Source organism: Ambystoma mexicanum, chromosome 12, assembly GCF_040938575.1.
Source record: "Ambystoma mexicanum isolate Mex_15411 chromosome 12, UKY_AmexF1_1, whole genome shotgun sequence".
In the NCBI taxonomy this organism is placed as follows: Eukaryota; Metazoa; Chordata; class Amphibia; order Caudata; family Ambystomatidae; genus Ambystoma; species Ambystoma mexicanum.
The window spans coordinates 628,004,451-628,031,362 of NC_090936.1; the positions used below are offsets into that span (position 1 = coordinate 628,004,451).

At 44.7% G+C, this 26,912-nt stretch overlaps 1 protein-coding gene across 8 annotated transcripts in view; it reads left to right on the forward strand.

Moving 5' to 3' along the window:
* PTPRZ1 (protein tyrosine phosphatase receptor type Z1) overlaps positions 1–26,912 on the forward strand; it is a 949,709-nt gene that overhangs the window by 208,358 nt on the left and 714,439 nt on the right. The window lies entirely within an intron of this gene.

Below are 26,912 nucleotides of genomic sequence, written 5' to 3' on the forward strand. Positions count from 1 at the left end.
TGGGATCAAAGCGGTCAAATCCATCGTCCTTGTCACTCGCAGCATTTTACAGTTAGCCTGTAACCTGAAACCTCACATATTATTATGGCTTCTGTATTACATATACATATGATTACTTCCTCTGTGATTCACCAAAGTACCGTGGGCCCTCGAACAAAGGTGTGGGTCCTGATCAAGAGTAGAAAGTAGTATTTGCTGAGTTTTGTTTTGTGGTTATGTGTAAAGCTTGTTTGATTTGTTGTTAAAGTGTTACACACCTAAAATGGCATGTCTAAAAGTATAACAACTACTTGAGCTTGTAGTTAAAGAACACACATACAAGTATAAGTTAGGAAATGTGATAATTCCAAGCATGGCATGGGAAAATGTACAATATGTTTATTTAATCCTTTACTATGTCCTACCTTTCTAAAGGTGTAAGAGTAAAATCTTTGTACTGTAGATGTGTGCACACTTTTCTGATACCAGCTCTAACTTGGACCTTATAAATGTATTATATATGTGTATACAATATGCATGCAAAGTGGTGGCAGAAAATTATGTTAATTTCTCCAATCTCTCCATGACCTGCCCCCCCTACCTTTCTTCCCTCCTCTCATTTTACTCCCCCTCTGGCTCTCTCCACTCAGCAGACCTCTACCTTCTCAATGTACCCCCAGCCGCTCCTTCCAACTCTTGGCCCCCCTACACTGGAACTCCCTACCGCTCTCCATCCACTCCACCTCTACCTACTCATCCTTCCGCTCCTCCCTGAAAGCCCTTCTTCTTCACTCCCCCGACTCCCCTTCCCTACCCCTCTCCCCTTCTAACCCTTGCCCACTCCCTTCCCTCCCTCCTTCCCTCTTCCCCAATGACCTCAAATTGGTCACTGTAACCACTTAGGGGCATTGGAGGTCACCAGATCACTCCCCCTTCCTCCCACTCCCCTGACCTCAAAACAGACTTTGTAACCCCATCACCTACTCCCTCTCCCCTCCCCTTCCCCCACTCTCCCCCCTACTTTTAGTAAATTGTTCTACATATTGTTCTAATGACTTGTTTCATGTTTGTAAATATGCTTCTCTCACTATTGTACCTGTTGTTAAACTGTAAAGCGCTTTGGCTTAAAGCGCTATATAAACTCAATCAACATAAACATAATTACCTATAGCATTGCATATTGCGATTTCAGTGACTCTCTGCCCTTTGCTCCAACTTTCATAGTCATTTACAAGATGCAGACTTATTTAAATTGTATTCCTATTGGGTTTAAGCAATTAACAAAATAATACACAAATTGTAAAATAACACCAATCACAGGACATCTTACCAGTATGGACGTTAGCTTCAAATTTCATATGCATGAAGCATGGAGTATCATAATTTGAATACTAATTAAGAGACTCGCCAAAGTATTGCATGCCATTCACCAGAGTGCCACAGTAAATCTCCAGGGAGTCAGTAATCTCTAAGGTACCCACCAAAAAGTACCACATCTTATTACAGTCCTCAGGGAAGTCTGTATGATGATAATGTCATTATATCCCCCACCAGATGCATGTTCATTCTCTGGACAGAAATGCCCCTTGTTGTTGCTGCCACACCGGCCACCCAAAGAGTCCAATCCCTCTTAATCACAGCCAGATTGTGGGCCAAAAAGATCTTGATATTGCCTTCCCCAACATATCAACAATGGAATAAACCTTGTCATGCTACAACACGGTAATGGCACAATATTTTGCTGTTGAGTGGTTGAAAACCCCCTCAGCCTCTCCACTTCTGAATCACACGGAGGAGCATACTTTATCTATTGAGTAAAGTCTGGAGGTTCTAGAACTGCATACATCTCATCCCAGCACTGTAGCTACCACCCTAGCTCATCCTACATTTCATCCATATCCTCTTCCCACATCACCCTAAAGCCAGGGAGAGTTACCCTAGATGCACAATTAGTCTAGAGACCAGTTACAATGGCTTTGGCTGAAGTGCCACTCCCGCTAATAGTGCCTTGGTGGAAACTGGGCGAGGATCCCCATCCTCACCAGTTGACCCTGGCCATTTTTAAAGCTAAAGCAATTTTAAGAAATCCTTCTTAAAGAGAGGAAATTGCTACCTTAACTTCTCAAAGGACTTTATCCTGGAAGAGGACCAGATGCCCAATCTAGAGATGCCTACGCTTATGCTGTCAAAACAACAAAAACATGCCAATATTGAATTCACATTATTAAAAGTTTTCTATAGGGCAACATTGAAATAATAAAATGCAATAGAGTGTGGTTACAAAAAGGTTTGGTCAACATAATCCAATAAAACAGTTACTAAATGATTGGTCCATAATACAAAACATTAAAAAATTCACAACTGAAACTTCACACCACACAACCTCAGAAATAGTGGGAGGAGAAACAGTAGTACAGCCTGGTAATAACTCAGCAGACAGCCTGTACATGCAACCTAGTTTTCAGGGCTTTCTTAAATGGTAGAAGCTCAATATTCTGCCTTAGCTCAATAGGGAGCTAGTCATAGCACATGACACATTTCCATAAAAGGGTCCTTTAGTGGTAGAAACCTCTGAAATACAGAGTTTGTCTGCATAGTAGATTGGATTCTGTGAGTGAACTTCCTTATGTTCAATGCAAATGTTCTAAAACATACTTGTAGCATCAAGGGTAAAAAAGTACAGTTCCTTCAGAACAGTAGTGATGCTGTTTAATGCATTGGCTCTTGAATCTGCTTTGGGTAAGGCGTGGAAGAAGGCCTGAGGAAAACGGGATTTAAGAAGATTTAAGAAGACCTTCAAGAATATGGATTTAAGAAGACTTTCAGTGCAATATGCCATGTAAAAGAAAGAGTAGGTCCCAAATAAGGAATATTTGGGAAAAGAGACCAAAGGAGGATAAGCGCTGTAAGGAAGAAAATCTTTTAACACAGTCTTCAGAGGAGGTGCAGGAGGCCATAGAATGAAAAGGAGAAACTGTTGTAGAAGTGTTCATTTTTAGGAAGAACCATGTACTCAGGCATTCCTCCAGGAGATGTACATCCTGCAGAGATTAGACATGCAAGTAAACGTGGGTATCATCTGCATACTGGTGCATCCCCAAAACAATATCCCTCAGTGGCTCCATGTAATGAAATATCTCCTAACATCTTCCTTTACCTGAATCAACCTCTAGCCACACATCTCCAAGCAGCATATTGTTTGTATACAAAAATAATGTTTACCCCTATGTTCCCCTTTATAGCCAATACAGCCAAGGTTTACCCAGAACTGCAATGCGAGGAACTCATGAGCATACAAAGCATTAAAAAAGAATGGGAGAGGGCGCATTCCTAATGAGTAGCCTTTACATTTAAATGTCTTATGAAATGCATCCAATTTCATGGGCCTAGGATATTGTGTATATAAAGAACACATTTATTAAATCAATGCATACCAGACTCGTATTCCAAATCTATACAAGATTGGAAACAATAATCTTCATTCTAAGTAGTAAAATGTTTTTTCAGCATCTAGAGCTGGTAACAGGGCCATACCTATGGATAAGCTCTTGTTTGGGCTACACACTATGCTACTGAATAATTAATACTGAGCCCCTTGCATCCTGGTGTGATGGAGAGAGATGGGCACAAAGGGGTAGAGGATCTGTCTATCTATCTATCTATCTATCTATCTATCTATCTATCTATCTATCTATCTATCTATCTATCCTGCACTAATTGCTTTTTACATTTTTATGAATGGGAATTTGGGATTCCAGATGACTAGATGATATCTGATGTGTTTATTAACGTTAACACAGAGATTAAAACATAAAACATGGTGCCATCAGAAATATGCAATCTCTTTTCTCATTGGAACACGACCATTTTAAAAAAAATAAATACGGTTTGCAGTTATTCAAATGATTAAATGTACCCCATGTTATATATTGCAAAACATAGGCATTCCTTGACATTGCTTTCTAAGCTACGTTGTTAATATGTAATCTTGTCCACTACGTCGTTCCTTGTGGATGTCTCACCTTGTGATAATCTCAGGTCTTCCTTCCATTGTAGTGTTTTGGGTCCTGTTAGCCCTGTGACTGGGGTGTTTTCTTTGATGTTCGTGCTACATATAATTATTCAGGCTTAGTTTTGCTGGCTCCTGATGTGCTCTTCATTAAAACATATTTTCTGTTACACCTTGTTTTCTCACTGGGTGTTCTGAGATGAGAATTACCATGTCTCCACTAGTTTGTGTTGGTCTATTTCCCCCTGTATAATTGAGTAATGTTTAGTGCTAAAGAGCTGTAAGAGCATTATAGCTTCTGTGTTTTTAGGTACCTGCACTAAAGTGAGGGAACATTTGAAAGAGAAAACTATAGCTCGCTTGTGAAATTCCGAAGCAAATGTAGTGTCGACATTTTTTTTGAAGGAGGAAGCCCATTGGCACTTCTTGGATGACTGTACATAACAGGCCAGTGTCATAGGCTCCTTGTTTAACATTGCACAAGTACAATACAAGTGATAAACAATGTGTTTATCACCTTCTTTAAGAGATGTTCACAAAACCTCTTGTGCCAGTTTCATCCTTTTTCTACAAAATTGGGCTTCCTCAATTTACTGAGGGAGGATTTACGGATCTGAAATGCATCTACAAGTAACAAAGACAGTCTTATGGCAATACAAGTCCTTCATCGTGGCATGGGCGATGGGCCAGATGAAACACTGATTGTTTTCAGACTGAAATCCTAAATCTTAAAGTTCATCTTATGCTCACGTAGGCATTGCGGTCTCTGATACTGTCTGCATCTCTATATTGAGAAAGTGCTGTATTCTATAAACCGGTCAAAAAGGCAGAGCTGTGTGGTTGATGTCAAGAAGATTTTCAACATTCAACATGTTTTCGAGTGCCTGGCAATGCATTTGGACAAAGTAGTTTGAGGACTGCTACATGATGATAGAATTGCTTTTGTCAGTGGATGGCTCCATTGATTATATGAGAAGACTTATTTGGTCGGATAGTGACAATGAGCAAAGTTGATTCACCGTCCAAAATTAGGAGTAATTATTAATTCCGTAAATCCTTCATTTTAGGCTGTGTGCCATATTAAGAGTCCCAGGTAGACTAGCAGACTCATTTGCGGGTGATTATAAGATCTAAGGACAGTGCATGGTCACACTCGTGACAGAGCTTTAAAGTTTGAGTACTGCTGAAGAAAACTTGCATTGATCATTAGGTCAATCAGTGCTGGCCCTAAACACCCTGAAACCCCTCGACTACAAAAGGCCAATGGCTGGGAGCAGCAATGCAGAAGGCAGTTTTTCTTCTCTGTGTGACCCGTTTGCATCTCCTTCCTACAACTCGGGGTTTATGTCCCTATTCGATCTCCTTGCAGGCTCTCTCTTTTGAGCCCACGTTTCAAGGCATATTTGGATGAAACAAATAGGTAGTGAAATTAATCGCGGTTTTTACATACATTTTACAAAAAAATTATGTTTACAAAATTGTTTGCAAAAATAATGACATTCACCATTTTGATGTATTGAGTCTCACACCTTCCCTTGCAAAACATACAAATAGGGCACAGTCCATAACACACAAACTACATCTCATGACGGATATAGATGGACCTTGTGTTGTCAAGGTTTTATCAATGACACAATATACAATACAATTGTCTGTTTTTGGTACACTTAAACGAAAAACAAGTCGACACTACAGTGTTTCGGCCTATGGAATCCTATTAGCTCCAATTGTGCTGGCCTTCATCAGGATGGGAAAAGTGAAAGTGTTGCCTCACTGCCTGTGGTGTAGATCATGTCGTGTAACTGAGACACAGTGAGTCTGGGACTTCTCCAGAAACTGCACGTTGTGCATAAAGACAGAATCCCAGGAAAATCTAGATTATGTGTCATCTGAATCTAGATTTTCCTGGGATTCTGTCTTTATACACAATGTGTGGTTCCTGGAGAAGTCTCAGACTCACTGTGTCTCAGTAACACGACATGATCTACACCACAGGCAGTGAGGCAACACTTTCACTTCTCCCGTCCTGATGAAGGCCTGCACAATTGGAGCTAATAGGATTCCATAGGCCGAAATACCGTAGAGTCAACGTATTGTTTGTTTAAGTGTACCAAAAACAGACAATTGTTGTATTGTATACTGTGTCATTGATAAACCATGACAACACAAGGTCCATCTATATCAGTCATGAGATGTTGTTTGATTGTTTTTAACTGTGCCATATTTGTATGTTTTTGTAAGGGAAGGTGTAAGACTCACTACACCCAGAGGGTGAAGGTCGTTATTTTTGTAAAAAAATGTTTTTTGTAAAGTTTATATAAAATGTGCGCAATTTATTGTGATCAAAATAAGTGTGTGAATAGATTAATTTCACTTCCTGTTTGTTTCATCCAGATATGCCCTCATTAATTGTGTTAGATACATTGTATAAGACCTGGAGTGGTCAAGGAAAAGCCAGATGCCCCCTTTTGTTGTGCCTACCTTTCAAGGCCTGGTATTTGTGAAGCACAAATGATGGTGGGAAAGGGTGTGCAGAGCCTGGATGTGGAAGCGCAGAACCCATCGGAGGGCCTGCAGAGTAACAGTATCCAGGGAGTGGTTACATCTGTTCAGTGTAGAGTTTAGCATGGGCAGAACCTAACTGAGGGTATGCAGATGCTTTTTAATGAGGTGTGCAGTATGTGCAAGATGATGCTCGGGCTGAGCGCTCAAAGAGCTAGTCTGAGGGAGTGAATAGCCTGTACATCGCATGCAGAGCTTGCCAAACATGTGTACGGCATGGCCCACAGTGGGCAGAGCACATGTCAGGTTTTGCACAGAGCATAGTTAGAGTGTACTGAGCCTGGGCCAGGGTGTGTAGAGAGTCATTGAACATGGCTGATGGCGTATGGAGTGTCAGTGAGGCAGCACAGAGTGACTGGTTCAGGATGTAAAACATTTGACAAAAAGTAAACATCAATATGTTTAAGATTCGTTTTTTTTATCCTATGTATATAAAAACAAAGGATGTCTGTACATTGCAATATCCAACCCTCGGTACGACATAACATCCACTGCTCTTCCCTATGCAAAGTGAGGAGCAACAGCAACAACAAATGACAGCACATACACACACATAACAATGGATGGCAGCGCACACACACGCACACACTCACACATAAATAGTGAATGGGAGTATGCACATCAGCAGATAGGCACCCACACATAAAACACAACAGATGGCACCACACACACCAATGGGTAATAGCACATACAAAACAACTACATCAACATTAAAAGGCAGCACAAACATGCACACATTGATAACAATAATGATGGATAGTGCCACACATAGACAACAACAACACCAGATTGCAGTGCACACACAGCAACAATAACAGATGGCAGTACACACACAGACACATCAATGGATGGCAGCACACACACAACAGTGGTTGGCAACACACACACATACACACACAGATACACGTGCATACAAACAGTGGATGGGAATGTGCACATGCACCAAACAACAGAAGCAGCACACAGGCCCCCACACATGAACAACAACATATGGTACCACACACAAAAAGTGTTGTAGCACACACAAAACAACTTCAACAATGGATGGCAGCACAAACACAGACATATCGACAACAATAATGACAGATACTACCACACATACACAACAAATGATGGCATCACACACACAACAACAATAACAGATGTCTCACACAAACACACACACCCCAACAACGGCAGTGGGCAACACACACAACAACAAAAACAATGAATGCAGCACACACATCCACCTAACACTGGATGCCAACTTCTCTCCACACTCATACACTCACAGACACACACACAACACATCCACAACAATGGCTGAGAGCACACATATACCTCCACACACAAAAACAACAAAAGTATATGACAACATACACAGATACAGATAGACAGACACATGTACACACACACACATCACACACACACACACACACACACACACACACACACACACACACACACACACACACACACACGAACAAAACACCTGTTGTAGTCCCACTGCATAAGACCCCCCAATCAAGCACCCTTTGTACAGTTGTTGAGAGCTGGAGCCGGATGGGAAGACTTATTCCTTCAAGGTCCAACACCAGGGTACATCCTCCCAGATTGGTATATGGTATGGCACAAATACCATAATATGTCAGCACCCTGATGTAGGATCATGCAATTAAAGGCACCACAAGAGGCTGGTGATCTACCAGCACACTTCTGAATTTCTAACACTGTGATGACATTGTTTTTCCGTCAATGCTGAAAAGATGTTTTACTCCATATTTACCACCTTGGTGAAATTTGGTATACAGGGTTGCCTCATGAACATGGTCAAACTAATATATCATCATCAGACAATTAATGTTATGATGGACAGTCTCCTGTCCCCTCCCATTGTACTCTTCCCTGAAATGAAACAAGAGGACTCAATCTCACCTTCTAATTGTGTGTCTCAGCTATCAAGCTCTAGAGCATAAGGGCCTTATGGATGTGTCTTTTCATCCCATTCTCCCACCTCCTTCTCTGGCATACATTGATATCCCTTCCCGAGGATGCACTCCATGATGTTCTCCCACTTCAAGATTTGGGCGACACAGAGAGGCCCGTGTCACAGATCCTACCAACCATCTAGTCATTGGCATAAAGTCAGGATGTACTCACCATTGGTGGCCATACTTATGTTCCCAAAAAGTAGGCCACAGCCTATATTCAGGGCACCCACATCATTTGACACCTAGCTCCGCACCTCATTCCCGGCCACACCACTGATAATCCGCGCCTCCATTTGTAATACGCTCCGCCCACTTGCTACCCTCTATCCCTGCATACACAAAGAGGGGGAAGGGGAGGGAGTTCCCCCATTAAATATCTGCCCATTTCCAGCACTGATTGTATATGAAATGTTCTCTTTGAAATGCCATGGATAGAAATGGTTTGAAAATAACACATTTTTCAACAAAATCTACTGTGGGTGTTTTTTTTTTATTTTTACAAAAATCTCCATTACGTTCATTGACTCTTTTATGCCATTGACATTCCATTGTGTTCATTGTTCCCGGCTGTTTAGGGCGACCAATGTGTGTGCTCCTTCTTTACGCCCTGAGGATTATGGAAACATGAATGCTTAAGTATTTTGTCTACTGTTGTGGCTGACGTAGACGTGTTTTCCCTATATTCTCAGTAACACCGCACCTGGTGGCTAGAAGCTGAAGTGTTCCAGTGAGCACGCTGATCTGGGTGGTGGCCTTAAGGCACCTGTTTAGTTATTTTGGGTACTGCCGGTTAGATGATTCGTTACCCAACTATGTCATGATTCCACTGTATGCTGGCAATGGGCCGTGGCTGTATAATTGCCTGTGTTAAGTGCAAAAAGCAAGAAGTAGTAGTATTATAATTAGTAGTAAGAGTAGCAGAAGTACTCCTACAACCAGTAGTAATGCAGTTCTGAATAGAACTACTATTTCTAGTCATAGTCGTTGTAGTAGAATGATCACTTGTATCACCCTGGAAACTGAAAGACTACATCTCCCAGGTGTCAATGACCTCCTGTGGCTTCCCATCAACCAGGGAACACTCTTTAACTCTATGCGCCTCATTCATCATGTCCATTGGAACAACAATCCCAAATACCTCTCCCTCAAAGTCTACAAGTGCATCCCAACTAGGAATCACAGATCATTTACTGAAAGGAGACTGATTTCTCCCTCACCCAAGAGTCCTACACCAAGAAAGAACAGATCTATCCAAATCTGCAGTATTTTCGTGTTGGTGAAAACAATGCTGACCACTACATTCTGGTGCCCCCTGGAACTATCCTTAACACCATCCATCACTCCACACTTTATAACCCTTCCCTATTGCACCCCCATAGGTGGAGTTAAATCGGAATGCTGCTAATGCCATTTTTGCAGCTGGCTTAAATGGCACGAAAAGCCAGAACTGGTAGAACACTAGCTGTGATTGGTCCAAAACAATGGACTACATAGCTAATAGAATTGATAGGAAAATACAACTACTCATGATTCAAGAGAGATCTCCTGGAAGTACTGCTCAAGTAGAGCCTTAATAACTACATTTATGACAGGTTTTGAGGCAGTTTGTGGATTTGTCTCAAAAACTAACAAGGCAGCGAGCATCCTATATTCAGGGCATGCACATTGTTCAACACTCTCACTCCCGCCCACACCACTGACAATCCGCCCCCACCCTGTCACATGAAGGGTAGGGGGGGGAGAGTTCCCCCAGTAATTTGTGTCCATTTCCAGCACTGATTGGGGCAATGGCTCTGCGCTAAGGTCTGTATAATTGACTCAGCACGTGACCTGTGTAGGAGAAGTAGAAACATTGTGGCAGTGGTTAATCTGTGGGCTGGAGACTGGGACACTGAGACAGTGGCTATGCTCTGTTGGAGACTCTGTACAATGGAGCAGCTAAAGTAAGGAAGTGGCAACTCTGTGGGAGAGTCTGAAACATGGACCACAACCACGCCCATCTTGCTCCAAACAATGTTTAAAAGTAGTGGCAAAGTCAGAAACAGGCAGATCTAAGGTGCTATCGCACTGATGTTGTGTATTCAAAAAAACACAACACACTGTCACAGATGGCACAAGAATCACTCCAAGTCTCAAAAGTAGTACAATAGTGGTCATTGTTGTCTTTGTTTGCCCTAGAGGTAGTTCTCTCTCATATTATGACGACTCTCCACCCTAACCCAGGTGTCCTGGACCCTTGGTTAGTAGATATTGAAGGTTAACCCTTGCTTTCTAAATCCATCTTGTCCTGGTGGTGAGGACCTAAAGGCCAAATGGTGTTTTCTTTCTCAGAATCCCTCGAGACTTCCTAGCTGTCCCTACTCTTTCTAAGGGTTAGTTCTCTAAGGGGAATTTGGATAGTGCCCTGCGATTAACCTGGTTTGGATTTGATTCAGCCTTTTTCTATCATGCTCCCTCTCAAATCTTCCTTTCTACTCGTACTGCTTCATCCCCCCACCTTGCTCCTCCTACCCGTCTTCTGTCCCTTTGAGATGTTATTCCTCCCGGGTCTTGCCTCCACCCTTTGATGTTACTCTTCCTCCCACTACTACTCCTCCATCTTTGCTAGTACTCTCGCCACCAGACTACATTCCCTGCCTCGCTACTACTTGTCCCCTCATCTACAACTCCCCTCTTCTACTCTACTCCTCTTTTCCTCCACATTACTACTCCTCTGCTCCACACTGCCACTCTCCTCCAAATTACTGCTCCTCTCCTGCGCATTACTTCTCTCCTCCATACGGCTACTCCCCTTCTCCCACCAAACTGTGCAAACACCCATCTTTTGCTCCATGACATGTGTTTCACACCCACTCCTTACAATAGTGTTTTTGCACACTTGCCTCAAAAACATGCACACTCATACTGCAGTGCCACTCTATATTCAATACCTCACCTGCTTCAAACATTTCCTCCACAGTCTACTGCTCCTTCCTCCCTACTGCTGGTTTGTTGGTCATCCTCCCCCTTTATCTCTGACTTCACCCAAGTAACCCACACTTCCTGCTTTCTGATCCTATCTCATATTTCCCCTCCTTTTCCTGGCCAATCTGGCTGTCTTCCCCACCCGGAGCATATATTTGCATTAAAAAATCATAAATAGTGAGCTACATTCTGGCCACTTTCCTTCTGCTGGGTTGCTGCTAAGCCTCCATGGCGGCCCAGCACATTAAGTGTTTGCATTTGCATTGCAGGAATTGATGTTAGGCATCTCAAAGTTAGTCACTCATGTGGGAGGGTGGATACCTCAACATCCACTTGAATGCTATTAGCCTCCTCTAGGCTCTTTCACAATCTCTGTGACTGTCTCTCTCTCTCTATTCTTCCCTCTGGCCCAACTCACTCTGCATGGCACACCCTGGATGTTCTGATCTCAACAGACATCCCCTCTCAACCTCTTTCACCACTCCTCTCTCTTGGACTGACCACTTTCTTCTCACCTGTTACCCTCTGTCCCCCAGGTTAAGCCGACCCCATCACTGCCACCCACCTTCTCGGCCATCGGCCCATGAAGCGTGTCTGTGGAGGCTTTTGCCACTACTTTCTCTCCTCCTCCTACTCATGTGACTGACTCACACTCCAGCACAGCCAACACAGCCCTTTCCAACCTTCATCTTCCAATCTCTAACACTCTGGATGTCCTTGCCCCTGTCATGAGGATCAGTTTGAAGCCCACATCCAAGTGCAGCTCTTGGTATGATTCTGACCTTGCCACACTTAAGCACAAGTGTAGGGTGGCTGAGAGGAAGTGGAGGGCATCAGGCTCATCCTCTGACAAACTGGCCTTCGGCCTGCTCCTAAGGCAGTATAGACTCTCTGTCCTGTCCAAGAAGAGAGCCTACATCCAGGCCTGCAGCTCTGTGGCCTCTAACAACTCGGCCGAACTCTTCAAAATCTACAAGGAGCTGGCCCATCCTCCTGCAGTTTCTATCTCTCCTGGTCCCTCCCAGGCCTCTCATTTCACCACTAAAACTCAGGACATCCTGTCCACTCTCTCCTCTTCCTCTACCTCCTCTTCCTCTCCCTCTACCATTCGAGGCTCCTCTTTGGCTGTATCTCCTCCTCCTTTCTCTTTCATCTCCTTGTTCACTCCTGTCGATGTTTCTAGTCAAGTCCGATCTATGAAAGTTGTGTCAAAGCAGGTGCTTGCCTGCTCCTCCAAAACCCTCAAGGACCACATCGACACCCTCGATCCAGGCTTGGCCGATTTCTGCAATCATTCCCTTGTGCACCCTCTCCTTAAGAAGCCCTCTGCCAGTCCTCCCTGTCTGACAAACAAACGCCTGACTCCATCACTCCTTTCCTGGGACAACTCCTGGAAAGGCTGGCCATTTCCCAGCTTAATCTTCATACTGAATCTGTTGGTTGTCTATACGACCACCGGTCTGGATACAAAGCAGGCAGAAGCACAGAAACTGTTCTACTGAACACCTGTGAATATTTGTTCTCTAATCTCGACTCTAACCTTCCTTCTGTCCTCATTCTCCTTTATCTATCCTCTTTTGATACGGTCAATCACGCCATCCTGCTCAATCTTCTCTGTGACAACTTGGGCATCACTGGTCAGGCCCTAGCCTGGTTGACCTCCTTTGTCTCTGATCGACCCTCCCACGTCCAACTTGGATCCTTTCTCTCTACCACCTCTCTTTCTACATGTGGTGTTCCCCAAGGGTCTAACCTCTCTCCATGGCTCTTCAACCACTACCTGGCACCGGTGGCCTACCACATCTCTACATTCTGTTCTAACTTTCAGTGTTATGCGGTTGAGACTCAGCTGTCCTTCAGGCTCGTCTCAGCCTCTTCTGCTCTCTCGCTCATACCTGACTGTCCACAATTCAGGAATGGTGTTGCTTCAATGATCTCTGCTTTAACGCCAGCAAGAATGGGATCCTTCGCAATGGGACACCTGCTCCCGCATTCCCTCTTTCACTCTGGCTGCCCTCTCTGGGCCCTCTACCTGCACTTTCCTGTGAGGCAAATAACCTAGGTGTCATCCTTGACTCCATTCTCTCCTTCTCTCCTCATATCTCTGATGTCTCTACGAAGTCACACTGTCATGCGCACCTCCACAGGTGTATTTTTCCTTTTCTCATTTTCTCCCAGAAGCTCACTGTCTCCAGAGCCCTGGTTCCCTCTCGGTTGGACTACTGCAACAGCCTCCTTCTAATTCTGCCAGCCTCTACTCTTCTCCCTTTGCAACTAATCCAGAACAGGAATGCAAGACTTGTCCTTGGCCTCAAGCCCATGGATCATATCTGTCCAGCCCTAAAACCTCTCCACTAGCTCCCTGTGGCTGCAAGGATCAAGTTCAAGACCCTCTACATCGTCCACAAGGTTTTCTGGGGCTGGAGACCACACTACATTCAACTCTCTCTTCCTAAGCATCTTCCCTCTTGAGCCCTCCACTCATCCGCCTCCAACTCTCGGATGGTCAGATGCTTCTCGAGGCAGAGAGTGGGGGGTAGATATTTGCCCTAAGCTGGGGCCTCCCTCTGGAACAGCCTCTCTGCCTCTCCCAACAGGAGCAGGACCACCTAAGGTTCTGGAAGCAACTCAAGACCTCCCTTTTCGCTTTTTCTCGCCCTCTCCCCTGCTGATGCTCCTGTCTGCTGCGCTAACTTGTTATCTGGCCACCCACTGAACGTACAGGACAAGGCTCTTGCACAACCAGTTGCCCCTTGCACTGTCTCTGGACCTCCCAACCACTTAGGGACTGTATCTGCAACCCCAGAGTCCCCTGACTCCCTGCACTTATTGAGCCACCTACCTGGCAGCACTTACCGAGTTACCATCACACTCTCCCCTCTCCTCCCACCCCTGGCACTTCTCCTCCTCCCTCTCCCTCACACTTGCGTGATCTGAATGACACAAGGCCTAGTAAGATTGTTTGTTTTGTCCTCCTTCTGTCTTCCCTTCCTTGTCTTGTCGTGCCTAGAAACACTTGTGAACAAGCGGGTTATAAATGACTCATCATATTATTTCATATCGTACTTTATGACCTTTAGAGAGCAGCAGATGAGTCAGGGCCCTGATGTTACTTGATGTGTCGGTGGATTTTAACACCATTGACCATCACCTGCTTTTGGATTGCCTCCAATGGGTGGGCATCACAGAGCTGGCTCCTAAGTGTCTTCATTCCTTTTTGGATGACCAGTCCCAATCTGCTGCCCTCTCTCCTTCTCTCATGTGTGTCTTTCCACTGTGTTTGGTACTTACCCACTGTTTGATTTCTACATTTCTGCTTTTGTGTGTCTGGTTACATCTTTTGGGTTTTCATTTGTATATGTATACAGACAAGACCTAGACCCTCCTCTGTGCTTGAATGGGACTGAGGTTACAAATCGGTTAATTTCAAGGCATGTCATATGGCTGTGGACTGTTGCGTGTGCCAAGTCCCTCTGGAACCAATGTGCCAGCCATACAGGGGTGTTCATTCCCTTAAATAGAACATTTGGGACCCTGTGTGTTGGCTGCCATTCATGGAACCCCGCTCTGTACGTGTTGCCATTGTGAAAAATTCTTGGAGTGAAAATTGAACTTTTCCTGGTACCATAGGTCCCCATGGTAGTAAAATGCGTTTTCTTTTTTAAATCACTGTGGTTGCAGCCTTTATTTCTTCACCTTATCCACTCTGATTTTCTTTATTAATAGCCTTATATCATCTGTCCATGGCAGGTGTAATGCCTTGTATGCAGGACTGCCCAGGTCTACCATCTCTAGTTTACAGAGGTTTCCTAATACCCAGCCTCAGCTACTAATGATGTTCTTGTGACCATATCACCTCACACCAGCTCTTCAGTCTGTTTGCTGGTTGCTCGTGGAGAAGGGGATCACGCGTGAGGCATCATGCCTCGTGCATAAATCCATTCACTGCCAGTGCCTGGTATTTTAGGCTCAGACACGCGTTGCTTATCAACCTTCAAGCTCTCTGGGGTGCTCATAAGCTTCATTACTTAAAGTGGAAGTTAAAGACTTGGCTCCATGATCAATACATTCAAAACGTCTCTTATTGTTTAGCAGTCTCTCTGGGATAGGAGCCTTTTTATTTGCGTTGATGCCCTTAGAGGAGCAGTTACTTTATGGAAATAAAATTAACTAGACAATAGAAATTGAGCACCCTGCCAGTAACTATAACCACAACCCCACAAACAAAACTGGAAGCAAAACCAAATGTGGGAAAACGCCACAGTGATCTCCGTACCATTCGTTTCACCTTATTTTAATTTTATTTCTGCAGTTACATTGAACAGTTTCACAATGTTGAGATGGAGCACCTATAACAGGTACTTGTGGGTCGTAATTTAATAACATTGTAATTAAAGGTATTTGTTTTGAAAGTTTTTTCATCTTTCGTACCATTCCTACCAGATGCTGAAAGCTGAAACAGCGGCGGGCGCCTGCAACAAACAATTTAGCAGAAATAATCAGCAATTAGAAGGCAGCGTTGCATCGCTGGTGTAACTTGCACACTCTGTTCCTGCAGAGTTGGTACAACTGAAGCAAATGCTTACCTCCTTCAGTTCAAGCTCTCAAGTCTCCATCAAGATATTTCATGCCGGGTGCTGTCCTATGGTGATGCTGGGGCAGAATGGTCTGCAACCTCCATCTCAGCTTTCTGTAGGTTTACCTCACAAGCGCTCTGCCAACTGGTTGACCTCACTGTGCCCTGACATTCATCCACCACTCCAAGGAGTCTGGGTAAGCCCCACCACTCCATTCATTGAAAGGCCTGCAAATAGCTGCTGTTCCAGCACACTTGCTCTACTGACACAGTCCCCCTGTTGTCCTCTGTCATGGCTACTCTCCTCTTGGCCAACAACACCTGATTGGTCATTTAGGTACGAAAGCTATTTCTCATCATGCTCTTACCAAGATGCCCTCTGCGCATCTATTCACTAAGAGGCATGAGGTATCTAACGAAAAAAAAGAAATATGTCAAGTCCAGGGAAGAAATGAGGCCAGGAGCAGTGATCTCTTATTTGAAGCCAACTTCATAACAATTCAGGCAATTACTCTCGTTATTAATTATTCTGTCTGATGTGTTTTCAATTTTGGATCTTTTGTCTGCTTCTCTGCTGAGATTGGACCATGTTGTATTTCCCTAGGATGGCCTGCACATTTGAGATGACAATTGCAGTGTCGGGGGGAAATTCTGCCGGGGTCGGCCGGACCGTCCGCAGACCTCCAGGCAGGGAGGCCCCAACTCCTCCCGTGTGTATCCCAGATAAGATGAGATAGAGTATGAGACGCACACAAGGAGCAAGGTGACTCTGCTGTTTATTAGACAAAACGGCAGGGATGGGTCAAGGAGCGCACGCGTTCGTCCTGACACACACTCAATCGTGGGGCTCGCAGGCCCTTTTTACTGTATTATGACGCGCTACTTGCGTCACTTCAGAAAGTTAACAAAAAACCTATCGCCACTCTTAATTGGGTGTTCGAGTGGTAGGGTTAGTATAGCACACATATAGAGAAAGATATTAGTGGGCAAGGTGTAGTCAGGTGGTATATCTGGGTTGTCCCTACAATTAGATACATGAAAATTGTTACATGAAGGCTCCTGAGGATTGGCTAAATGTGCTGGCGTCAGTGATAAGAGCCCCATGTTCTGATTGGTGCGCCCGTGAGCTTCCCAGCCTGGGACCACCGTCGTTCCCAGCTCTCGGTGTACCTGTAAGTTGCAACAATGTTTCACTATGGGTACATGCAGACAATGTGAGGACTTATTCATAGCTAGACGGGGTACCGTTCCCACTGTTGCAGATGTCCATTGAGCCTTTCAAGTGTATCTGCCAGTGTCTCGTAGCGAGGGATCCAGACGCCTCTGTTCTCCCGGGTTTGGCATCTCGTCAGGTTCGGCTTGATCACGTGGGGAGGGACCGTGAAAGAGGCATAATTCTGCACAATTAATATTGTTTTTCTACTGTGCGTCTGGTTTAATTTGTCGGTGTGACTTTAACGTTGGTGCGCGGAGTGCGAGGTTGCAACATCGTGCCTTTGATGATTTGCTCTTGGAACGTGGGTTTGCAACATTGCGACCTTGGCTGGTTGCTTCGCCAAGCTCATTCTGCAGGATCAGCAACTGACTCTTGTCTTGTTGATGTCCACGGGAGCTCTTGTTTGAGGCCTACTTTGGCCCGGTGCATAAGTTGTCCGTTTGGTGCACAGGTGCTTTAGGTTATAGGAGCATATAATTCCATAATCAGTATTGTCTTTATTATATTTCTCATGGTGGTAACTGGTTTCAAAGAGAAGCGTGAGCAAGCTAGTAAAAAGTTCATGACGCGTCTTGCGTTTCCGCATTCTGAAAGCCTATATAAAAATAATAAAGATGCACGTCCGTGAATATGCCTGTCGCCTACGTCATAGCACTGAGTATATTCTTCGTGTAGGTTGGTGTGGGAATGTCCAGTGTGTATATTTGCACAGATGTGCTTCCCGTTGTCTAGGTCGTCATGGCATCTCTAACGACGTGTAGATTTTAGTCTAGTTGATCCGCGCCGCAGGTGTCGGCATGGCCAGTGCGGGCTGCTGGGCAAGCAGATGGACACATCCGTATGTTCCTGTACCAGGGTATCTGGTCGTCTGGTAAATGGGCAAACTCTTCTCGTGGCGGGTGTTTGGGTCGTGACCCTCTAGGCCAAGCGCGAGAGGTGAAGGACGGGAGCCTGGTTTTCCATTCTCCCACTTCAGTCCCCCCTCTGGTCGACTTGTCGACCACAAACATATCCTTCTCGTTATCTCCTCTTACTCGCCATATCTTAGTTATTCCTCCGAGATGTCCATAGTGGTTTACATGATCTTCAAAGGACCAATACATATATTCACAGGTACCCCCAGGAGTACAGTATACCCATCTTCCTATGTAGCTCCTGGGGTTTCTTGGGTTCTCGGTCTTTACTGATGGTGGGTCTAGATGGTTGGTAATTATTTGGGTGCGCAGCTTCTCCCTTTCCTGTATTATTACACCTGTATGCTGGCCGTCATCTGCTGGCATCAAGGGGTGCATTCCCACCATTTCCAGCAACTCGTCAGTAGTGCGTGCCTTTCGTGCCTTCCAAAATCTAATTATGATCAGGGTAGCTCCAGCCAATATAGTACAGCCCACTATTATTTTCAGTCCATCTGACAGCCAGGATGGCATCCACGACCATAATAGTGAAAACCAGCTCTCATCCTTGTTCACACCATTGCTTTCATCCGTCATTTTGGAGTGCATCTGAGCTAATTGCGAAACTGCTTCTGTCAGTGTACCATTGTCAGCATCATTTGCAGGTATGAACGTGCAGCATGATTGTCCTATCTTTGGACAAACTCCTCCTTCCATTGCTGTGAGAAGGTCCAATACATATCTGTTCTGTAGTGCTACCATCCTTACAGCTCGCAGCTCCTCTTTTATTGCGTTGAACCCATTTACTGTAGAATTGATGGTCATCATTAGTTCCCATCTAGTTATTTGGAGCCATTTTGCGTTTGCGTAAGCCTGTAATCCCGGGTGTATTATTGAGGAGAAGAACATTGCTGCTCTGCTGAATAGTCTGTGTTCTGGCGGTATTGATGTTAGTGCCGTTTCCGACCTTCCCCACAGGTAATTTCCTGTCAGCGGCTCTCCTTGTCTTTTTCTTCTATTTAGGACAGTGTCATTTCTGTTGGTCCTGTTCCCTTGCTCCTCCTGGAGTGGTGCAGATCTCTTCCTTCTCTTATCCCCTTCATTCATTCTAGGAAATTTCGCCACATCGACGTGCTTCTTAGGTACCACTAGTGATGGTACATTGACGTGTACCATTGTGCACACACCATTCCACAGGGGAGGCAGGGTATAGTATGCCTTTTCTCCACAGGCCCAATAATGGTCCATTATTACTGCTGTTCCCGCTCCCCCCTCAGGTAACTCCGTCACACTTGCGCAATTGGTGTTATATCCTACGTCCACCTCTGCTGGTAACATACCTTGGGCGCAGTCAACGGTAGTATCGTTATTGGGTCTTCATCTTCTTCTACCCACGTGAGCATTGGTACATACTTGATCCACGTCGTCCAACATCGGTGATTGTGTGTCTCGATGGTTGAGATAGTTTCTTTTGTTACCATGTTGCTGCCAATCACTCCTATCTCCCAGCTGTTATCTAGATACACCTTTCCTGTTATCGTCAGTAGCGGCCTCTCCCAGCATCCTTGTTTACCCGGAACTTCAGTGGCGTACCAATCACATGGTAGATACTGCAGTGTTACTTTCTGTGTTTCTCCTTTTGCAGGGCCACTTGTTATATATTTGAATGCTTCAGCATGTAAACTGGTCTTGTGATAACTCAAGTAGGTCTTGAGGAAGTTGTTTTCATATGGGTATGAGTCTCGTGTTTTCCATGTCATGTGCACTACAGTTCCTTGGAATCTTCCTTTCGTCTGGAACAGTGCCAAGTATATTATGCACTGCGCTATCTTCTCATTTATTTCTGTGGCAACAAATGTTCGTGAAGCACTCATGGCGTATGGTATTAATGAGCAGACGTAGCAGCTATCCTCAGTTGTCTGCTTACCAATGCGGGTCATGTGTTGGTACCATATGTTGTTTGTGACGTGTGCTGAATCTTGTACATAATTATCAATACCTTTATTGTCTGAGTATGTGCTGCGTTTAACTCTATTTTTCTTTGGTGCAATGTTACTACTACCACCTGACGTAACACCTGTTGCAGCAAGGAACGGGGGTATATTAGGTTTGGGTGCAGCAACAAAATTGATAGCACAGCTATACTGCCATACAGAAGCAGCCAAAAATCCGGTGATCATCAAAATCCCTATTATTTTTATTACAATTGCTAATCTCACCGGCATTTTGCTCTTACCTTGCTGCAGTCCTGGCAGCTTATTCTTGCGACGTTAAAGTTGCCCGCCTAAAAATTCTCAGAAATGCTCGTTTTTAAATGTTAGATTTGTTTTGTTTAAGCTCTCCCTATCAAATAGTCATTCAGTGCCCAGGCGAAGAGCTGCTCCCACGCTACTCTAAGTGATTGGTCTCTTAAGACCGGCAAGTATGGGCGGAGGTGGGGCATGTAATATTCTATGGCCAGGAGGAAGGCTGTGTAGTAAACACGTACCCTTCTTCTTTTTAGGTATGTTGGCCTTTTTATTTCGTATACAAATTGGTGTGACAATTCTTCTGGGTAGTTATCGTCTGGGAGTACCATCTACGCATGGACAGTGGACTTTGTTAGTTAGCTTTCTACTTAATAATACAATAATACGCAGTTCCTGTATGTGCGAGAGAAAAAAGAGAACATTCACGTGTTTACATGTGTATTTGTGCGGCCAATGTCTTTCAGTTTAAGTTACAACTGTCCTTTGCAGTCAATGGGCGGGGGGGAGATGGCGTAATTATTTTTACTCTTTGAACGTGTGACCATGGGGTGGGCAGTGTAGTGATCACCCCTTTCTTCGTCAGTTGCTGTCTCTGGGGTGTCTGGGTAGTGAGAAGGTAATGGAACAATTGGGTCGTTGTCTGTGGTAGAACTTCCTTCCGCTGTCAGGGATGTTGTTGCTGTTGTTCCAATGGACCTGTCGTTGGCGCTGGGGCGGGTCTGCAGTTTGTATATCTTTACATCATGTAGATGGTTCCAAGCACGCTTATCCTTTAGTTTTACTGCTCTTGTTGATACGTCTTCTACCAGATGTGGGCCGGTGAACCTTTTGTCGTTCCACCTTCTATTGAAGTTGCGAAGTAGCACGTGGTCACCTTTGGCTAGTTTGCACAAGTTCTCTTTTTCTAATTCTGTACTTGTGCCTTCTTCTTTATCTCTGGTGGACCCGCCCCGCGTGCGCTCGAGCTGTTGAGACACAAACACAACACTAGTAATCAAAGACGACACATATTGATACATTTCATCACCTAGTACACTCGCTGAACTTTCGTGGTCAGTGAATGCCCTTGACGTTGGCGTTAGGGGAAGGCGCATTTGACGTCCAGTAACCACCTCGTGTGGGGTGAGGTGGTGGTCGGACCCTGGCCTGTTCCTCAGTTCGAACAAGGCTAACGGAAGGCAATACAACCAACTTTTCTTTGTTGTTTGTTGTATCTTTGCAATTGCCTCCTTCAATAAGCCATTTAGGCGTTCACATACACCGTTAGCCTGTGGGTGATATGCACATGCAAATTTGTGCTTTATGCTCAGCAGGGCTGTGATATGTTGGAACATTTCGTTTGCGAAATGTGGGCCATTGTCTGATCTTAATACTTCGCACACTCCCCACCTGGGGAAGACCTCCCTTACTATGAATTTGGCTGCTCTAAATGCATCTGGGTGTGAACAGGGCCCTGCTTCAATCCACCTAGAAAATGGGCATACTACTACAATCATGTATCTATTACCTTGACATATGTTGATCATATCAACATAGTCAATGTGGAGGTGCCGAAAAGGTCCTTCTGGCCGGGGTATGGTACCTCTTATCACTTTTAGGGTATGACCGGCCGTAAACTGTTGGCATGTGAGACAATTGCTGATAAAATTTGACACATGAGAATTTAACTCGGGACAGAACCAATCATCTCTAATTCGTGCTGCAATTATTTCCTTGCCTGTATGGGCTGGGTGATGTAATTGGCTCAGGGCGGTATTTAAAAGTGCCAACGGTATTACAACTTTCCCAGTACCACTCTGGCGCCATAGTGCGTCGGTTGGTGACATTGTACATCCTCTTTTTACCCATATTTCCTTTTCGGCCATTGGTGCTGCTGCTTGTAATTCCATAATCTGTGTGGCTGGGAGATGGGTATACCCTTCTCTTATTAACATCTCCCTAGCCATTCCCCTCCCTCTCCCTCTCTGTGAGTCTGTGGGGTCCCATATCTCACCAAAGTATGCAGCATATTTCGCATGTGCGTCTGCTGCTGCATTCCCTTTTGAGACGTGGTCTTCACCATTGATGTGTGCGGTGCATTTTACTAGGGCTAGCTCTTGGGGGTCGTTTATTACTTCAATTAATTCAGCCAACAAGAGGGCATGTTGCACTGGAGTGCCGTCAGCTCTCCTAAACCCTCTTCTCCTCCATTTTGTTAGCCCTGAGTGGACAGTGGATGTAACATATGCACTGTCGGAATATATTGTTACACGTTTGTTAAAACTTTCTTTCAATGCCAATATTAGTGCAACTAGTTCAGCGGCTTGAGCAGAGTAATGCTGTGGTAACTGTACACATTTCATAGCCACACACACCGGAGCCTCCATCATTTTTACCACTGCTGCCCCAGTTCTCCGTATCCCATCTCCTTGATCAATAGTTGATGACCCATCAATAAACAAAAGCTCACCTCCCTCTAGTGCATTCTCTTCAACTTTTCTAGTACATGAATATATTTCATTTAGTTGGGTGCAGTCGTGGGCGTAATCTCCCTCCTCAATTATTTCTGCTAGAAATCTTGCAGGGTTAACAGTGCTACATCTAACAATCGCTAGTTCAGCCCTAGACAAAATGATCTCATAACCTGATGCCCTTTGTGTCGTTAGTGTGGACTTGGGTTTATTCAATATTGCAAATAATGCATGTTCCACAAACAGTGTAGTTGGACACCCCATGGTTATTGCTGATGCCTTTTCTACTGCAAAAGCAGCTGCAGCGAGGCCTTGTTCGCAAGGGAAGTGGCCTAACATCACGGGGTCTAAGTGACCACTATAAAATGCTACTGGTTTATATCCCATGCTTGTTTTTTGGGCCAATACTGCTTTCATTACTGCTGAGTCGCAATGTGAAAATATAAAAAAGCGTCGCTCATAGTCTGGGGATGCCAGTACTGGAGCTGTTGATATCGCGTCCTTCAATTCGTCAAATGCCTCCCTCATTTCCATAGTCCACCCCAACCTTTTCTCCCCTTTATTTGCTTCCTTCAAACCCTCAAGCAGGGGTCCTATGTATGAGCTGTAATCAAATACCCATGCTCTACAGTAGTTGCATAACCCCAGCAATTGCTGCAGTTCTCTCACAGTCTGTGGCATGGGAGTGCTTGAGATGGCCTGTGCTCTTTGTGGTGCAATCTTTCTTCCATGTTGGGATATCAGTTGGCCAATGTAGAGTACCTGTTCCTGACAGTATTGTATTTTTTCCATGTCTACCTTATACCCCTTTTCAGCCAATATAGTCAACATTTTTAACGAGTCCTCTCTGCATTTACTTTCGTTTATACTGCAAATTATTATGTCATCCACATATTGTAACACTGTGCTTTCCACCTCAACGTTACCCAAATCCATCTGTATTACTCTATTGAAAATTGAGGGTGATTCACAATACCCTTGTGGTAACCTGGTATGTTTCCATTTAGTATTTCGGTAAGTGAAACTTGTTAAATCTTGTGAGTCGGGGTGTAATGGTATTGAGAAAAATGCATTTTTAAGATCTATTACTGTAAATCGTGATGCCTCTGCTGGAATGCCACACAATATTGTGGCCGGGTTTGCTGTTACTGGATATTCTGCTTCCACTATGTTGTTCAAGGGCCTTAGGTCCTGTATGAAGCGCCAAGACCCCCCTTTAGCCTTGCGCACTGGGTACACAGCCGTGTTACATGGTGATTCTGAGGGGACCAATATGCCATTGTTTATAAGGGCCGTTATAGTTTCATATATGCCCTCATCTGCCTCTTTTGACAATGGGTACTGTTTTACTCTTGGTAGTATTGCACCTTTTTTCAATTTTATCCGTACACCCCCTATGCTTTTAATGCATCCTACGTCATAAGGGCTAATGGTCCATAATGATTTGGGCACCTTTGACATATCCTCCTTAAAGAAAGGGACTGGGGTGCATGCAGGTGCCTCAAGTGCCATAGCAATTTTCTGCGCTATTTGTTTGTGAGCCACTCGTAACCATATTTCTACACTCATCATAAACACCATTTCCCCCTCCTCCTTTTCTTCTGAAAACAGTTCCTCATCTGACACCTGGGTCAACCTACATCCTTCTGCTAGTGCTATCACTGCCCTCCATGCTCTTCCTTCTTTGTCTTGGGCGTGCACAGCAATATACTCAGCTGTTGTAATAATGCTTTCAATGTCTATTGCAAACACCTTTCCTTCTTGTTCATTAACAGGTGTTTCTGGTCGGAACAGATAAGCTGCTGGCCTCCTCCATATTTTCCCTTCTATCCCTGGCATCCATGCAAATGCCATGTCTGTTCCATACTGGAATATCTCGCCATCTACTGGTTCTGCCCTAATTGCTGTCTGCCCACAGTATGCTTGCATAATCTGTCGTGCTGCTAGCATGTTAATCCCTGGAGTAGAGCAAATTATACCATCCTCTGTAAAGGAGATTGTCATATTTAACCTATTCATTATGTCCCTCCCCAGTATATTTACTGGTGAGGCACTATAATACAAGAGTGGAACTGACAGATCGTAATCTCCGATAGATAAGGGAACGTTATCAGTAAAAGGAACCAATCCTTTAGCCCCAGAAAATCCTTGGGTGTTCATGGCTTCGCCTGACATCTTAAATTTACCTTCCCTTATGCAAGACCGGGTTGCCCCGGTGTCAACAAGGAATGATAACTTTTTGTCACCTATCGTTACCTCTATGCGTGGCTCCTCCGCACTATTAGGTGTTACTGACAGGATGGGACACACCAAGGCCGTCTGTGGGCTGTCCTATTGGGGGTACAATGATTGGCCATTTCCTGTGTAAGGGTTGTGTCCCAATACCGTCACCCTACCCAATTGCGTTTGTTCAGTTTGGGGTTGTTGTGTTATCACTACTTGTTGTTGTGGCAGTGGCTGTTGTTGTGTTAATTGCTGTTGCTGCAGTGGCTGTTGTTGTGTTAATCGCTGTTGCTGCAGTGGCTGTTGTGTTAATTGCAGTTGTTGTATGCCCTGCTGTTCTTGTGGTGGCCTAGGTTGTGCCTGCTCATTCCATGCTGGTGTCCCTGGCCTGACCCTACACGTGCGTGACATGTGTCCTAGTAGTCCACAACTCCAACACACGGGTGGTTCTCTGTTTTGCCATGGGAAGCTCCCTGTGTTGTCCTGGTATACCGGTTGCCCTGTGGGGTAGGAACTTCCAACTCCCCCCACCTGCTGTTGGGTATTATATCCGTATCCTCTCCCTCTCATAAATCCTCCTCTCCCCCTGTTATAACCATAATACCCAGCTCCTTGCATTGTGTACCCTCCTCCCACGTTTGGTGCGTGTAATTGTAGTGGCGGCATTTGCTGTATTATACTTTGTGGAGGTGCTATTAGAGCTGGATCTTGTGCAGCCACTACTTGTGTGGGGCTTTGGGCCATTGTTGTGGGCGCAGTTATTAGTGCCCCTTCCATTGTGTATTTAGTTAGTTTTTTCTGTACTAGTTTGGCCTCTTCTGTTTTCCTGTCCTCTTCCTTTTGTTTCATTTTTCCTTGCCATATCCTGCAGTGATGTACTATTGTCAGCTGTATTTCAGGCCATGGTTTTACTTCCATTCCCACTACTTTCTTTAGTTGTTTCTGAACTCCTTCTGGGAGCCCTTGTACTAGTATATGATAAAATATGGCTGGTGTTTTATCCCATTGTTCTCTAGTTTCCATGCGCCACTTCTCTTGAATATCCTGTATATAATCAACAGGATCCTCATTCTCACGCATCTTACGGGAAGTAATTGCTCCTATGTCTGATGTGTCTGGGTACTGTACTCTCAGTGCCTGCCATAGCGCATGTCTGCAGTTTGCAAATGGCGCCCCATTATGCGATGTGTTCGTTATTGTTATCCCATGGAATCCCGCTCTCTTCCAGATGTCGTCCGCTCTATCCCCTAATATTGATATTAACAGGCCTTTCACATCTCCTACTGCTAGTTTCTGCCCTGCGGTGTGTTTTTCCATTTCATATTTCCACTTACCCGCACCTCCACTTAGTGATGGGAGCCTACAATTTATATTTTCTTTATCCGTATGCTTCCATGGTACATACTGCGGTCTAACCCCTCCTCTCTCCAACAGTGGCATTAAGTTGTGTCTTGTGTCACCCTTTATGTTCCATAATATTGAGTCCTCACACCCCTCCTCCTCCCCGTTTCCTTTACCACTTCAAATTCTTCCTTACTACCCCTCCTCCTACCTACCTCTCCGTCCCTTCCCCTTGTTTCGTCATCTCCTGTGTTTAATATGGGTATGTTTATCTGTCTGCCTTGCCTGCGGCTAGGGAGGTCTCTAAGCCGGCATGCATAGGGAGTCACTTCGTCCATGAAGGGCGCAAGCTTTATTGTGCGCAGCGTGCGTGTGGTGGTTGAGCATGTAGGGTGCGATGGGGGAGGGCGTGATGGAGATGGCGATGGTGTGGCTTCATGGGTTTGTTTTTCCACTAGTTGTTGCACCCTCTCCTCACTT